Source organism: Chiloscyllium plagiosum, unplaced genomic scaffold (genome assembly GCF_037043375.1).
Source record: "Chiloscyllium plagiosum isolate Xiang-an unplaced genomic scaffold, Cpla_swu_hap1 HiC_scaffold_52, whole genome shotgun sequence".
Taxonomy (NCBI): Eukaryota; Metazoa; Chordata; class Chondrichthyes; order Orectolobiformes; family Hemiscylliidae; genus Chiloscyllium; species Chiloscyllium plagiosum.
The window spans coordinates 2,453,156-2,469,265 of NW_028270190.1; the positions used below are offsets into that span (position 1 = coordinate 2,453,156).

The 16,110-nt window shown below is 46.5% G+C and overlaps 1 long non-coding RNA gene and 1 pseudogene across 2 annotated transcripts in view; one reads left to right on the top strand and one right to left on the bottom strand.

The window, feature by feature from the left end:
* Positions 1 to 16,110, bottom strand: part of LOC148134737 (uncharacterized) — a 191,205-nt pseudogene that overhangs the window by 109,642 nt on the left and 65,453 nt on the right. The window lies entirely within an intron of this gene.
* The window catches only part of LOC148134739 (uncharacterized), a 36,020-nt gene continuing 26,656 nt past the window's right edge, over positions 6,747 to 16,110 (top strand). Inside the window, exon 1 of the long non-coding RNA XR_015755626.1 lies at positions 6,747 to 7,356. This is a non-coding gene — a long non-coding RNA (uncharacterized LOC148134739). The remainder of the gene's footprint in view (positions 7,357 to 16,110) is intronic.

The following is a 16,110-nucleotide window of genomic DNA, read 5'->3' on the forward strand; positions in this document are numbered from 1 at the left end:
CAAGTGTTTCAAGCATCTCCTAAGAACTCATACCCTCTAATTCAGGCAGCATCCTGGTAAACCTCTACTGCACCCACTCGAAAGCCAAGTGCAACACTAACTGTGACTTAAACAAGATCTTATGAAGCTGCAACATACATCCTGAGTCTTGTTTCAATTCCCTAACCAATAAAGGCAAGCATGCCATATGTCTTCTTACCACCCTACCTACCTGCATGGCCACTGTCAGGGAGCTATGGACTTCAAGTGTACTCAGTGTCCTGGCGTTAACTGCATACTTTTCATTAACAATTGATCTCCCAAAGTGCAGCATCACACAATTACCCGGATTAAACTCCACCTGACATTTTCTACTGATCGATATTCCACTGTAGTCTTTGACAATCTTCTACACTATCGACAATTCCACCAACGTTTTTGTTAACTGCAAACTTACGAACCCAACTACATTTTCATACAAATCATTCATATGTATCACAAACAGTGGAGTTCTCAGTACAGATTTGTGCTGGTCGTGGACCTCTGGCCACAAAAACACTATTCCACGCCTACCCTCTACCTTCTACGGGCAAGCCAATTCTGAATCCAAGCAACAAAGTCACAGTGGATCCTATGCATCTTAATCTACTAGATGAACCTACCATGAGGGACCTTATTAAAAAAGCCTTATTAAAAAGGATGTAGACAACATCCACTGCTCTATCCACATCGATTACCTTTGTCACCTAATCAAAAAATTCAACCAAGTGAGTAAGACATGACCTACTCCACACAAAACCAGACTGATTGTCTCTAATTAGGCCTCGCTTTTCCAAAAGCATATACATTCTAAGTATTCTCTTCAACAGCTTCCCAACCACTGATCAGAAACTCACTGATCTATTGTTTCTTGGATTACCCCTATCTCCCTTCTTGAACAGAAAAACAACATTTGCTCCTTGCCAGTCTTCCAGGATCTGTCTAATGGCTAGCGAGGACGCAAAGCTCATCAAGGCCTTAGCAATCTGCTCTCCTTCTTCTGAGGTAGAAACCATCAGGCTCTGATGCTCATCAAGAGATCGAACACTTCTTTCTTGATCTCAATATGCCTTAGCATGTTTGCATTCTCCGCATTAATTTCACTATCCACCATATCCTTTATCCTTGAGTGGTCCTAACTGCTCCCCAGTTATTCTCTTATTAATATATGCGTAGAATACTCTTGTGATACTCTTTAACTCTAATTGCTGAAGTCATTTCACAGCACCTTCTTGCTCTCTTAATTCCCTGCTTGGGTTATTTCTGCTTTTTTATATTCATCACAGGTGCGGCCCAATTTTAGCTTTCTAAAACCTTCCATATGCTTCTTTTTCACCCTTGGACTAAATTCATACTTTCCCTTGTTATCCAAGGCTCCCTTATATAGCCTTGCCCTTCCTCCCCCCCGGAACATGCTGTTCCCAATATTGACACCCTGAGAACTCTATTCCAAACTTTCGTCGAACTCAAAAAATATTCATTAACCGTCACTCTCTCTCTTTCCCATCACACAGTTAATGTTGTATTCATGTTGCCCCTCCCTGTTGTACCACGAATGGCAACCTTCCTCAAGTCTGTTGCGTGGCACCTTCACGAAATTCATGTAAACCCCATCAGTAGATTGCCCTCATCAGCACTTTGTTAAGTCATCAAAAAACATCAGCAAGTTAGTTGGGCACAATTTCACCATGACTTTTCCTAACCAACCCGCCTTTTTCAGCCTGACTAATAGCTTTATCCCAAATAATTGTTGCCAGAGGTTTCCCTGGAGTTAAACAGACAAGACAGGATTAACTTTACAACTCTTTTTAGAAAAATAAAGATTGTCATGCTGGCAATTCTACAGTGTCCTGGTACCTCATCAGATTGCAGGGAAGAGTGTAACCTTCTGGCTAGTGCCCCCATAATTTCTCCTCTCACTTCATGCAAAATTCTTCGATGCATCAGATCCAGTTCTGGTGTCCTGTTACATCTGATTGCCAACATAAACTGGACAAGTGATTGGATTGGATCGCTTCATTGTGGGAGCAGGCCATTCGGCTCAACGAGTTGACACCGATCCACCCAGCCACATCCCCTACCCAATTCCTGTAACCCTGCATATCTCATGGCTACCACACCTACAGGCCCCTGAATACTATGGGTTGCTTAGCATGGCCAATTTACCTAACTTGCACATTTTTGGACTGTGGGAGGAAACTAGAGCACCAAGCGGAAACCCACACAGACAGGGGGACAACATACGAACTCCACACAGTCAGTCAAAGGTAGAATCAAATCTGGGACCCTGGTGCTGTGATGCAATGCTAACCATTGAGTCACCACGTCACCCAAAAGGAAAAGGTTCAGAGGGACATGTGCCAAACACAGCCAAATGGGGCTAGTTCAGTTTAGGAAATCCGGACGGGATACACAGATTGACCAAATAGGTAAAAACAATGACTGCAGATGCTGGAAACCAGATTCTGGATGAGTGGTGCTGGAAGAACACAGCAGTTCAGGCAGCATCCAAGGAGCTTCGAAATCGACGTTTCGGGCAAAAGCCCTTCATCAGGAATAAAGGCAGTGAGCCTGGAGCGTGGAGAGATAAGCTAGAGGCAGGTTGGGGTGGGGAGAAAGTAGCATAGAGTACAATGGGAGGGTGGGGGAGGGGATGAAGATGATAGGTCAGGGAGGAGAGGGTGGCTTGGATAGGTGGAAAAGGAGATAGGCAGGTAGGACAAGTCCGGACAAGTCATGGGGACAGTGCTGAGCTGGAAGTTTAGAACTAGGGTGAGGTGGGGGAAGGGAAAATGAGGAAACTGTTGAAGTCCACATTGATGCCCTGGGGTTCAAGTGTTCCGAAACGGAAGATGAGGTGTTCTTCCTCCAGGCGTCTGGTGGTGAGGGAGCGGCGGTGAAGGAGGCCAGGACCTCCATGCCCTCGGCAGAGTGGGAGGGGAGTTGAAATGTTGGGCCACGGGGCGGTGTGGTTGATTGGTGCGGGTGTCCCGGAGATGTTCCCAAAAGCGCTCTGCTAGGGGGCGCCCAGTCTCCCCAATGTAGAGGAGACCGCACCGGGAGCAACGGATACAATAAATGATATTAGTGGATGTGCAAGTAAAACTTTGATGGATGTGGAAGGCTCCTTTCGGGCCTTGGATAGACGGTGAGGGAGGAGGTGTGGGCGCAGGTTTTGCAGTTCCTGCGGTGGCAGGGAAAAGTGCCAGGATGGGAGGGTGGGTTGTAGGGGGGGCGTGGACCTGACCAGGTAGTCACGGAGGGAACGGTCTTTGCAGAAGGCGGAAAGGGGTGGGGAGGGAAATATATCCCTGGTGGTGGGGTCTGTTTGGAGGTGGCGGAAATGTCGGCGGATGATTTGGTTTATGCGAAGGTTGGTAGGATGGAAGGTGAGCACCAGGGGCGTTCTGTCCTTGTTACGGTTGGAGGGGTGGGGTCTGAGGGCGGAGGTGCGGGATGTAGACGGGATGCGTCTTTAACCACGTGGGAAGGGAAATTGCAGTCTCAAAGAAGGAGGCCATTTGGTGTGTTCTGTGGTGGAACTGGTCCTCCTGGGAGCAGATCCGGCGGAAGAATTGGGAATACGGGATAGCATTTTTGCAAGAGGTAGGGTGGGAAAAGGGGAAATCCAGGTAGCTGCGGGAGTTGGTGGGTGTGTAAAAAATGTCAGTGTCAAGTCGGTCGTCATTAATGGAGATGGGGAGGTCCAGGAAGGGGAGGGAGGTGTCAGAGATGGTCCAGGTAAATTTAAGGTCAGGGTGGAATGTGTTGGTGAAGTTGATGAATTGCTCAACCTCCTCACAGGAGCATGAGGTGGCGCCAATGCAGTCATCAATGTAGCGGAGGAACAGGTGGGGAGTGGTGCCGGTTTAATTACGGAAGATCAACTGCTCTCCGTAGCCAACAAAGAGACAGGCATAGCTGGGGCCCATACGTGTGCCCATGGCTACCCCTTTGGTCTGGAGGAAGTGAGAGGATTCAAAGGAGAAATTGTTAAGGGTGAGGCCCAGGTCGGCCAAACGAATGAGAGTGTCAGTGGAAGGGTACTGTTGGGGACGTCGGGAGAGGAAAAAACGAAGGGCTTGGGGGCCCTGGTCTTGGCAGATGGAGGTGTAGAGGGATTGGATATCCATGATGAAGATGAGGCATTGGGGGCCGGGGAAACGGAAGTCTTGGAGGAGGTGGAGGGCGTGGGTGGTGTCTCGAACGTATGTGGGGAGTTCCTGGACTAGGGGGGATAGGACAGTGTCGAGGTATGTAGAGATGAGTTCAGTGGGGCAGGAGCATGCTGAGACAATGGGTCGGCCAGAGTGGTCAGGTTTGTGGATCTTGGGAAGGAGGTAGAACCGGGCAGTGCGGGGTTCCCGGACTATGAGGTTGGAAGTTGTGGGTGGGAGATCTCCTGAGGTGATGAGGTTCTTTATGGTCTGGGAGATGATGGTTTGGTGATGGGGAGTGGGGTCATGGTCAAGGGGGCAGTAGGAAGAGCTGTCCTCAAGTTGACGTTTGGCTTCAGCGGTGTAGAGGTCAGTGCACCAGACTACCACTGCGCCCCCTTTATCCGCTGGCTTGATGATGAGGTTGGGATTGGAGGGCTGTGCGTTGTGTGGGTGAGAGTTTGGACTGGGGGTGGGAGGTGGACAGGTTGAGGCAGTTAATGTCTCTGCGGCAGTTGGAAATGAAGAGGTCGAGGGCAGGTAATAGGCCAGCGCGGGGTGTCCAGGTGGATGCACTGTGTTGGGGGTGGGCGAAGGGGTCCTCGGAAGGTGGACGGGAGTCCTGATTGTGAAAGTAAGCTCGGAGGCGGAGGCGACGGAAGAATTGTTCGACGCCACGGCGTGTATTAAATTCATTGATGCGTGGACAGAGGGGGATGAAGGTGAGTCCTTTGCTGAGGACTGATCGTTCGTCCTCAGTGAGGGGGGAGGTCTGGGGGGATGGTGAAAACTCGGCAGGGCTGGGACCTGGTGTGGTTGTAGAGCTGGGCATGGGGGCGGAACCTGTAACTGGAGTGGGTGTGATGGTGGGGGTAATGGGGGTGGAGTCATGAGCAGGGGGTAGTGTTCCCCTCGGGGTTCTGGGGGGTGGGGATAGTGACAGTGGGGTCTGTGGGGGCATGTCAGCAGAATGCAGGTGAGTGGCGCTGGTGGGGACGGAAGTGATGGTGACAACGGCAGTAGGGGTGGCGGAAGTCACTGAGCATGTGGCATCAGCGATGATGTGAGGGGCGGAAGTGATGTCACGTGTGATGCAGGAGGAATTCTGAGAGGTGGAAGTGGGGGCGAAAGTGACATCATCAATCAGCGTGGGGGTGGCAGCTGCATCAGCCGCATGGCTAATGGCGGAATAGGTTCCGAGGCCAGGGGAATCTTCTGGAATGTTTGAGGAGCGCTGGTTATGGAGGTGGGTGGATAAAAGTTTGGTTATACTTAGTTTTTGATGTTTGAGATGGAATTGAAATACTGTTTGTTGAGAGTATGAATTCTCCTGAGGATGTGGTACAGAGTGGGTCCTTTACAATTCTGAGAGAGTGTGGCCCTCAGCTGAGGCAGGGCTGACTGTAGAGAGGTTAGGTGCCGGCGCATTGCTGCAAACGTGGAGCGGAGGATCTTGAAGGAGAACTATTGCTGGTGTTTTTGAATCTGGATTGACCAAATAGCCTATTTGTGTGCAGTGGGACTTCGTTCTTATTCTTTCAAACTTGAAAGTGTTCAGAAGAAATTTAGAAGGATTTTGCCAGGGTTGGAGGGTTTGAGCTATGGGGAGAGTCTGAATAGGCTGGACCTGTTTTCCCTTGAGCGCCTGAGGCTGAGGATGGCTTTTTAGAGGTTTATAAAAGTCATGAGGAACACAGATAGGTAAAATAGACAGGGTCTGAGGGTGGAGAGTCCAAAACTAGAAGATAGCGGTTTAAGGACAGATGGGAAAGATTTAAAAGGGATTGAGGGGCAGCTTTTTCACGCAGAAGGTGATGCATATATGGAATAAGCTGCCAGAGAAAGTGGAGGAGGCTGGCATAATTACAACATTTAAAAATAATCTGGATGGAAAAAATGAATAAGGGTTTATATGAATATGGGCCAAGCGCTGGCAAATTGGACTAGATTAATAAGGGATATCTGGTTTACATGGACGAGCCGGACCAAGGGTCTGTTTCTGTGCTGTACAACTATGACTATTGATTTGATCGAGCTCCTCCCCTCACCGGGAATAATGTGGTCTCTTACCCAAAGTATCCACAAATAATTTGCTAACTAATATCAAAGATGTTTTCTCACCCACATTGGAAGGATGAGAAAACCATAAACTCTCAGTCCGTGTTACCTCCCCCACAGTCTATATCCGAACATTAACAGTGTTTTTGATTTTAATACCGTCACGGGAAGGATTTTGGTTTGAAGCAAACCTTCAGAGTCCAGTGCAGCCGAAATCCCAGGGAAGACGAACCAACGGCCGTCGCGCGGGACCCGGTTTGAAATGTTACGCATGCGCAAGGCCCATCCCTCCCTCGCGCAGTGTCGGTTAAACGGCGGCGCCTCGAAACTCCGAAGGGCGGGACCTAACTCAGTTGCCGGCTCCGATTGGGTAAGGGATCTGTCAATCTCATGGTGCCGGCCAATAGGGCTTGCGGTCCCGCTCGGGTGCCGCTCCCTGGAGGTGAATCCCTGGAGAGACTCGGCAGCTTCTGTGCGATTAAAGCAAAGGGAACGGTTCCCGCCCGTTCACCCTTCGTCACAACCCACAGCAAGTCGGAAAAACAACAACCCTTCTTCATTAACTTATTGTGCAGACAATCAAAGATTTCACTGTCTTGGAAAATCTCCCGGGACATTTATTTTTGTGAGTGTTCCGAGTAAGTGTCCTCCTTGAGAACTGGGAATGTGATCTTCCAACGTGAAGGACAGGGATGTTATTCAGTAATGGGGTGGGGGGCAGCGGGTTATGGGGATGGGGAAAGGAAAGTTGGGTTGAGAATGAGCAGATCAACCGTGGTCTGAGTGAAAGGTTGAGCAGACTTTGGGAGGGAATCACTTCCTTCTGCTGTTCCATCTTATGGCGATCCCTGATCCATTGGGACAAGAACCTTCCACACTCAGTCCCCTCAATGTGACCGTTCACCTGTTTGGTCTAACACCATTTCATATCGTGGCTGGTGGATCAGAGGGTCAGCGTGCCCCAGGTGAGGGGAGAGGTTGAGAATCCTTCATGGTGTGAGAAACAGAACTCACTCATACATCAGCCTGAGACAAAGCCTTGGAAACAAGAACCATTTATTACGGCCTTGCAAGTACCAGACGCCTCTGCAATCAAGCAAAAATGCGCGTGAAAACAAAGCACGTAAGCATTCTTATTCAGTTTGCAAGTTGCGGAATCACGCCTCCTTTTTCGCATCCTATCGTAAGCCGATTACTTCACTTTTTTTTCTCTCTCTAGTTATTTTTTTATCTGGCCATCCTGTTGTCCTTATATGTCTGCATTCTTTGTTCCTTGTTTGTTACAGCTTATTCTTTTATCCACTTTCTCTTATCAAACTACAAGCTTTATTGTGAAATGCCCCTACTGCTTCTTTTGTGGTCAACTACACCACTTTAAATTATTTCTTAGTTTAAAACTATTTCTTAAACAAAAACCTCTACATTCATTAAAATCTTAGCCTTAAGTATGCTGCAAGAATCCCGTGACCGTTTGTGTAATATTCCCCTTCCCCTCCCCCCACAACACCCCCTCCCCCACCTGCAGTAACGACATTTCTAATCTCCCACAATTTCCCCTTTTCTTTTTTTTAAACTATTGTTTCTGCACTTATTAAGTCTCCTTTAATCCATTTTCTTATGTTCTGCCCTCTTACGCCTTTTGGCGATGAGGTTCACAATTTTACATTTGTGCTGTTCGTCCCTCGAACTCTGGAAGCATTCTTTGACTTTCTCTTTGTTGCATATCACCTGCTGATTGTAAAAGCATCTGATGATTTATTTGGGTTCCTTCCCCAAGGGATGTCATCAGTTAGCTCATTACCCATTTTAGGACATTAAACCCTACCACCAGACCCACTAATATCTATAATCCATAGGTAGCCAGATTGACTAACCACCTTCCCCAACCAGTCAATCCTCCATTCCCATCCTTTTTCCGTTCAGGTACAGATTACCGGCCTCCCTTATCTTGGCGATTTTGTCTCGCACATGCTTGGAGATATCAGTGAGGTTAGAGGAGACCTCCGGTATGTACATACAACATTCCTCTCCAATTAGTGCACAGGTACCATCCTTCTCTGCTAGAACATAATCCAGAGCCATCCTGTTCTGAAGGGTCGTTAGCCTAGTGGCAATCATTTCGGTCGTTATGGCTGCTACTTGGGATTGGGTTTCGGCCATTGCATCGGCAGTATTGTTGGCCAACTCTTCCAGGGAAGCCGCCAACTTTTGTGTTTCTACTCCTGCTCGAGCGGTCCCATGCACAAGTATCAAAGTCCAGAGGAGGCGATCTCCTTTGGTTACTTTCCGGGTTGCTCGCCTTCCTCCCTGTTTATTCCGAGGTACTTTTGGGGTTCTCTTTTATAGCCACAATTGGGGAATTATATAGGCGAGGTAGCAGCAGCCACTCCAGCCTTTCTGGCTTTGAGGCAGTGTTTGATCAACATCATGACATGCATGCATTCGTATACATTCGGTCACGCGAATGTATTTTTCCCCGGGAATAAATGGATCGGCCTTCAGGCCGCATACCCAATATGTTCCATTTACCATTCGGGGAATGGTCGTGGCAGTGGCCTGGCTGGTGTAGATACAAGATGATTTTCCTAATCGGAAGGGTGCGGTATCATTCTGATTACAGAAACAAGTGGTATTTACTGCTCCTTTAAATGGGGAAACTCTAAGGCCATCGATAGCACCCAGAGTTTTGGGGTTGGTCGAGGGAACCATCCCGCAAAGTTATAATTACCCCATTCAAATCTCCAAGTTGTATCATTTGAGCCCGAGTCAAATTGTTGTACATTGTACACTTCTTCTTTGGTAAGTGGTATTACCGTGAGAGGAATTCCGGATTCCCCATGGTGTGGGATCTCCGCACATACCCAACATTCCCCTCCCCCCACAAAACCCCCTCCCCCACCTGCAGAAACTACATTTCTAATCTCCCACAGTGGTAACCCACACTGTTGGCATCACTCTCCATTGCAAACTAACTCTCCATTCAACTGAGCTCACCAACCTCACTTCAGGGGGCACACCATGCACAACACAATTATAGCCAGTCTTCACTTCAATAGGAACCATGAGCAAGGCCATTTGGCCTACTCGAGCCAGAAGGGAGGCCACGGGAAGCCAGTGAAGGAAATAGTCTCTGATTCACTCTGAAACTCTCAGAAGAGTGGAGCACTCTTCAGATCAGTCCTGTCTAGTCATAGACTCCAGTGTTTCGGCCAAGAGCTGGAAGATTACACTGAGAACATACGACCATCCAAAATAGGAATAGAAGAGGCCATTCAGCGTCTCGAGCCTGCTCTGCCATTGAATAGGATCATGACTGATTCAATATTTGAATTAGGATCTGAAACTCTGACAAATACAGCGATAGCGAGAATTAAATTATTCTGCCATGAGCAATTGTCAGATAAGAGCTTTCTCCTTGCCCTTCATTAACACAAGGCGAAATCAATTGTGGGTTTCAGGCTGTCTCTGGGATTTATACCACAAGGGACAAGCTCTGGGAAAGGGTGAGTTAAAGGGGCAAAAAGATAGCAAAGGGGCTAACCCCACGGATTTCACTGACTCCCTCTGTCTTTACTTCCACGTTCCCCGCTGTCTCTCCCACATCTTTCCTTCAATCTCCCTCTCCTCATCCTTCACGTCTCCATCCTGTTCACATTCCCCTGCGAATTCCCTTCTTACATTTCTCTGCTTGTTTGTCACCCCACCATTTTTTTCAGGAATGCTTAATCGTTCAATTTTTCCAAAACCAATATCTTTGTTCATCTCTCTCTGCATCTTTCTCTCACCTCTGTAGAATCTTGCTGTTCTTGTCTGTCGACCATTTTATCTGCATTGCAGTGGTACAAGCACTCTCTCAGCTCTACCTCTCTGTTTTTGCAAATGTCTGTCTGTCTCTATCCTATGCCTGTCCCTGGGATTTCTCTCCATCTTCCCTACTTTCTTTCTTTTCCTGGGTTTTCCATCCCTCTATCCCCACTTTCTTCCCATACCTGCTGACATTCTGTTTCATCCCTAAGGATTTCACTCTCTATCTTGCGATTTCCGTCTACCTTTCTCTCACTCCCTCCCTTTCTCTATCCTTCCATCGTTTTCTCCTTGCATTTTAGATTAGATTCCATTCTCTTCAGTGTGGGAATAGACCCCTCGGCCCAACAAGTCATCGCCAACCCCGAAGAGTAACCCACCCAAACCCATTTCCCTCTAACTAATGCATCAAACACTATGGGTAATTTAGCATGGATGGAAATGTGTTGCTGGAGAAGCGCAGCAGATCAGGCAGCATCTAGGGAACAGGAGAATCGACGTTTCGGGCATTAGCCCTTCTTCAGGGTAATTTAGCATGGCCAATTCACCTGACCTAGGGGCCATATTATCTCCCCATTTACTCTTTTGCCCTTAATGTGTTTATAAGAACCCTTTATCCTTGACACTATTTGCCAAAGCTATCTCATGTCCCCTTTTTGTCCTCCTGATTTCCTTCTTAAGTATACTCCTACTGCCTTTCTACTTTTCTAAGGATTCACCTGATTTCTCCTGTCTATCCCTGACCTACGTTTCCTTCTTTTTCTTAACCAGAACATCAATTTCCCTCGTCCAGCATTCCCTACGTCTACCAGCTTTTCCTTTCACTCTAACAGGAATATACTTTATCTGGAACCTTGTTATCTCATTTTTGGCTTCCCATTTTCCAGCCATCCATTTACCTTGATTCAATGGGATCCACCTTTCCCTTCAATCTCACCCAGGTTTTACACACATTGTTATCCAACTGGGGTGGTGAAGAAGAAGGGGTACAAAGTAACTTCTCTTTGAGAGTGTGCCCAGGATGGCTGCAGACGGGGATCTTGATTTGAATTAATTTGGTCAGTCAAATGGCCAGTTAGTCTCTGCACCACATCCTCCAGCTGAGGGGTGGTGAGTCTTCGAGGGGAAGGTGAGAGGGGGCAGTTACCATGCCCCTGAGTTCCTGAGGGGGACAGTGGTCAGCAGGGATTGGGCTGAAGAAACTGAGTGGAGTGATACTCAATGGTGGCATTTGGGGGAGAGTGGGGCGGAGGTGAGAAGGAGGGGCTATTGTAAGAGGGAGAGAGACAATTGGAAGAAGAGAGCACAGGACGGAGAGTGTGAGACAGGGCTGAGGAGTGGTCTCCACAGGAAGAATACTCAATGGGACCATTCTGTGGCAAATCCTGGGGAAATGGACAGGACCAGGATCATTTAATAAGGAGCCCAAAAGGGGTGAGGTGAGGTGAAGCTTCTGTAATTCTGGCACTGGGATCTTGCTATGCATTAAACCAGTCAGTGCACACAGACTCATTTGCCTCTGGCCCCAGGGAATTAGGCTCAGCACAATATTTGTGGCAGTAAACCATTCACGGGGTGGGGGAGGCATACATAGTGAGGCAAATATTTGCGAGTGCAAAATATTTTGAGAAAAGGGCATAGATTTTGGGAGGGGAGTGAAAATTTGGGGCCAGATATTTTTAGCGATACAAGGAGTTGGGAGGTTATTTTGTGGCTGTATATGAAATTGATTTGACCGTTGCATGCAATTCTCTCTGCTCTTGGAACGGATGTTGTGAAACATGAAAGGGTTCTTAAACGATTTACAGGGATATTGCGAGGGTTGGAATGTTTGCGGTGTAGGCAGGAGGCTGATTAGGCTGGGGCAATTTTCGCTGGAGCATCGGAGGCTGTCGGGTGACCTTATAATGGTTTAGAAAATCATGAGTGATTTTCTAAGGACAGGATGAATAACAAACGTCTTTTCCCCAAGGCAGGGTAGTTCAAACTCGAGGACACAGGTTCAAGTTGAAATGAGAAAGATTTATAAGGAACCGAAGGGGCAGCTTTGTCATGCAGAGGATGGTGTGTGTATGGAACGAGCTACCAGAGGAAGTGATGGAGGCTGGTACAAATGACATTTAAAAGGCATCTGGATGGAAATATGAACAGGAAAGATTCGGAGGGACATAGGCCAAGTGCTGGCCAATAGGACAAGATTAATTTAGGATATCTGGTCGCCATGGGCAAGTTAGATCAAAGGGTCTGTTCCTGTGCTGTACAAATATGACTTTTTGACAAATATGGAGACATGCTGATACATTTCCTGGCAGAAGCAAACCTTAGGAGAGAATGCGTGTGAGAAACTATCGAGAGAGCTGGGAACAATGGAATAGTGAGTATTATCCCTTCAATCTGACCATGTCTTAACTCCTATTTGTGTCTGTTGGAGTTTTCCCTTACGCTGTTTCTCTCAATTTCTGTCCCTCTTTCTTCCAGTCTCTTGTCCTCTCTCCCGCCCTGTCCATCGTTCTCTCCCTCTTTGTCTCTGTCCTCTCTCCCTCTCTCTCTATCTGTCTTTCTCTCTCTCCTACTCTTTGTCTGTCCTTCTCTCTCTGACCCTCTTTCTCCATCCTCTCTCTCTTTCTCTCTGTGTCATTTTCTCCCTGTCTGTCTTTTTCTCACACTCTTCCTTTCTCCCTCTCTCTTCTTTATCTGTGTGTATCTCCATATCAGTATCTCTGTGCAATTCTGTCTCTGTTGTTTTGGGACTGAATCATGTTTGTTCTCACTTTTTCTCTGTCTATCAACCTTGAGTTTAAAGTGAAGAAATGCCACCCTCTGTTGGACACTCCACATCACTGCACAAACAGCAGATTTTTGTTTGGGAGGAAATATCAAAGTCTGTGTTCTCATCCATTGAAAAATAAAAACTGAAAGTATTGCCGATGTTATAAATCAGAAGCAAAAAGAGAAGGTGCTGGAAAAGCTCAGCAGGTCTGGCCGCATTTGTGAAGAAAACTCAAGAGTTAACATTTCAGGTCTGGTGCACTCTATTTAATGTGTATAATGTCAGGAATATTGTGCAAAGACAAATCATTTCCACATTGCAGAGGGAGCACAACATTTCTCCATATATGCATGTCCACAACAAGGGACCTCAAGCCCAATTGCAACCCTCTGTATACCAGCCTTGTGTCTATGTCTCCGTGTTTGTCTCTGAGTGTGTTTCTTTATTGTTTGTGCTGATTGTTTGGATGTGCTGTGACCTGCTGCTCTCCCTCTCTCCATCTCTGACTGAATCCTTGAGGGTTTTCACCCTGCAACACTCATGTGCAGTGGTGTGGGGCAGCCAGCAGAGAGCATATCACTTTCAACACAAGGGAGTTTTGTTGCACTATTTTCACTCTTCACCATATGAGACAAAATTTCTGATAAGACTACATTGGAGTAGCAGCCCATTGGAATTGGGAATTTTGATGCTGAAAAATAGGGAGCCCAGACACTTATTTATTTGGTAAGTGGGTGACGATAATTCCATGTAATCGGCTGCCACAATTTCTTAAGTTGAAACAGTTGATATGACTGTGACATAAGCATTGGGTCTGATGATATGTTACTGAGAAGTGAGACCATGTATGTAATAGTGAAACATTTTCTGATTAACTATTCTATTTAATTTCGTCAGAACACTCCGAAGAATTTAATTTTAAAGGAGACTTACGGAGGGTTCCAAGCTGAGAGGAATTATCTAGCAGGAAATTCCATTTCTTAAGCACAATCCAAAGGAATTGTCCATGAGGAGGAATCAACAGGTTCCCAAGCTAAACTCTCTCCTTGCACTGATATAAGGACTCTGTGTCAGGATGTGATGAAATATTCCACACTTGCCTGGATTAGTGCAGCTACAACAAACACTCGAAGCTTGACACCAGCCTGTTCAATTGACACCACATCAACAAACATTCATTCCTTCCAACACCGACTATCAATAGCAGTAGTGTACCATCTACATGATGCACTGCAGAGATTCACCCAGGTTCTTCAGTCAGCACCTTCCAAACCCACAACCATTTCCCTCTAGAAGGACAGATGCAGCAGATACGTGGGAGCAAGTTTCCTTCCAACCCTCTCACCCTTTTGACTTGGAAATATATCATGTCGTCTTTTGTGTTGCTGCATCAAAATCCTGGAATTCCCTCCCTAACAATATTGTGGGTCTATGTACAGTACATGGGCTACAGCAGTTCAAGAAGGCAGCTCACTGCTACGTTCTCAAAAAGCAGCTAGTGATGGGTAATAAATGCTGGGCCCAGCCAGTGATACTGATATCCCACAAATGAATTTAAAAAAATAATAATTTCATCGTCTGGGAACAATGGCACCCTCCTGTGGGCTAGACTGAGGTGTTTTATTTGTTCATAATGCAAGGAATTCATGGATTCAGTTATTTTACTGTATTCCTGATATTTGCTGCAGACCTCAACAATTATGTGTTTGTGCAACAACTTAGGTTTTGCAGCAAGAAACCAACTGCACTGAAGTCATATGGAATAGGCAGGTAATCATCAAGATTAAATCCATGAATGACAAATCGTAAGAAATATAAAACGTTGATTAAACACAGGAAGATAGAGCTCTCAGATATGTTGAAGAGCAAAATCACAGACATCCTTCCGCTTTCTATCTCTGGGTCCCTGCGATTCTCTCCTTGTTCTCACCTTTCAGCCTCTTCCAAACTTGAGTGGTCAGTAAAACGTGCCTGACTGTCAGAGCATTGTGCAACAGAATGAAAGCGAATTAAAGAGGTTAAAACCATATGAAGACAATCTAATGCCACCCACCAAGTCTCAGTAAAGTAGCTTGATTTTGTGTGGGGCAGATAGGGTAAATCGAGAGGTTGGGGTTTGGAATGTGCTACCTGAGAGTGCAGCGAAAGCAGGGTGAATTAGAACATTACAGTGCAGTACAGGCCCTTCGTCATACTAATCTGAAGCCCATCCCACCTACACTATTCCATGTATGTCCATTTTCCTGTCCAATAATGACTTAAATGCACTTAAACTTGGTGAATCTACTACCGTTGCAGGCAAAGCATTCCATACCCTTACTACTTTCTGAGTAAAGAAACTACCTCTGACATCTGTCTTATACTTATCTCCCCTCACTTTAAAGTTATGTCCCCTTGTGCTTGCCGTCCCCATACTTGGAAAAAGGCTCTCCCTGTCCACCCTATCTAACCCTCTGATTATCTTGTATGTCTCTATTAAGTCACCTCTCAACCTTCTTCTCTCTAATGAGAACAGCTTCAAGTCCCTCAGCCTTTCCTCGTAAGACATTCCTTCCATACCAGGCAACATCCTAGTAAATCTCCTCTGCACCCTTTCCAAAGTTTCCACATCCTTCTTATAATGCGGTGACCAGAACTGTACACAATACTCCAAGTGTGGCCGTACCAGAGCTTTGTACAGGTGCAGCATAACCTCCTGGTTCCGGAACTCAATCCCTCTATTGAAGGCCAAAACACTGTATGCTTTCTTAACAACCCTGTCAATCTGGGTGGCAACTTTCAAGGATCTGTGTACATGGACACCGAGATCTCTCTGCTCATCTGCACTCCCAAGAATCCTACCATTAGCACAGTACTTTGCATTCCAATTACTCCGTCCAAAGTGTACCTCACACTTGTCCACACTAAACTCCATTTGCCACCTCTCAGCCCAGCTCTGCATCCTATCTATGTCTCTCTGCAACCTACTACATCCATAACTCCACCGACCTTAGTGTCACCGAAAAGTTACTTCCCCACCCTTCTAAGCCCTCATCCAGGTCATTTATAAAAATGACAAACAGAGATTGCTTCCCAGAGGATCCTAGGATAGATCCCATCCAGCCCAGGGGGCTTGTCTATTTTCACACTCTGCAGTATTTCTAATACCTCTTCCTTGTGAACCTCAATCTCTTCTCGTCTAGATGCAAGTATCTCTGTATCTTCCTCTCCAATATTTTCATTTTCTATAGTGAACACTGTCGAAAAATATTTATTTAGTGCTTCCCCTATCTCCTCTGACTCCACACACAATTTCCCACTATT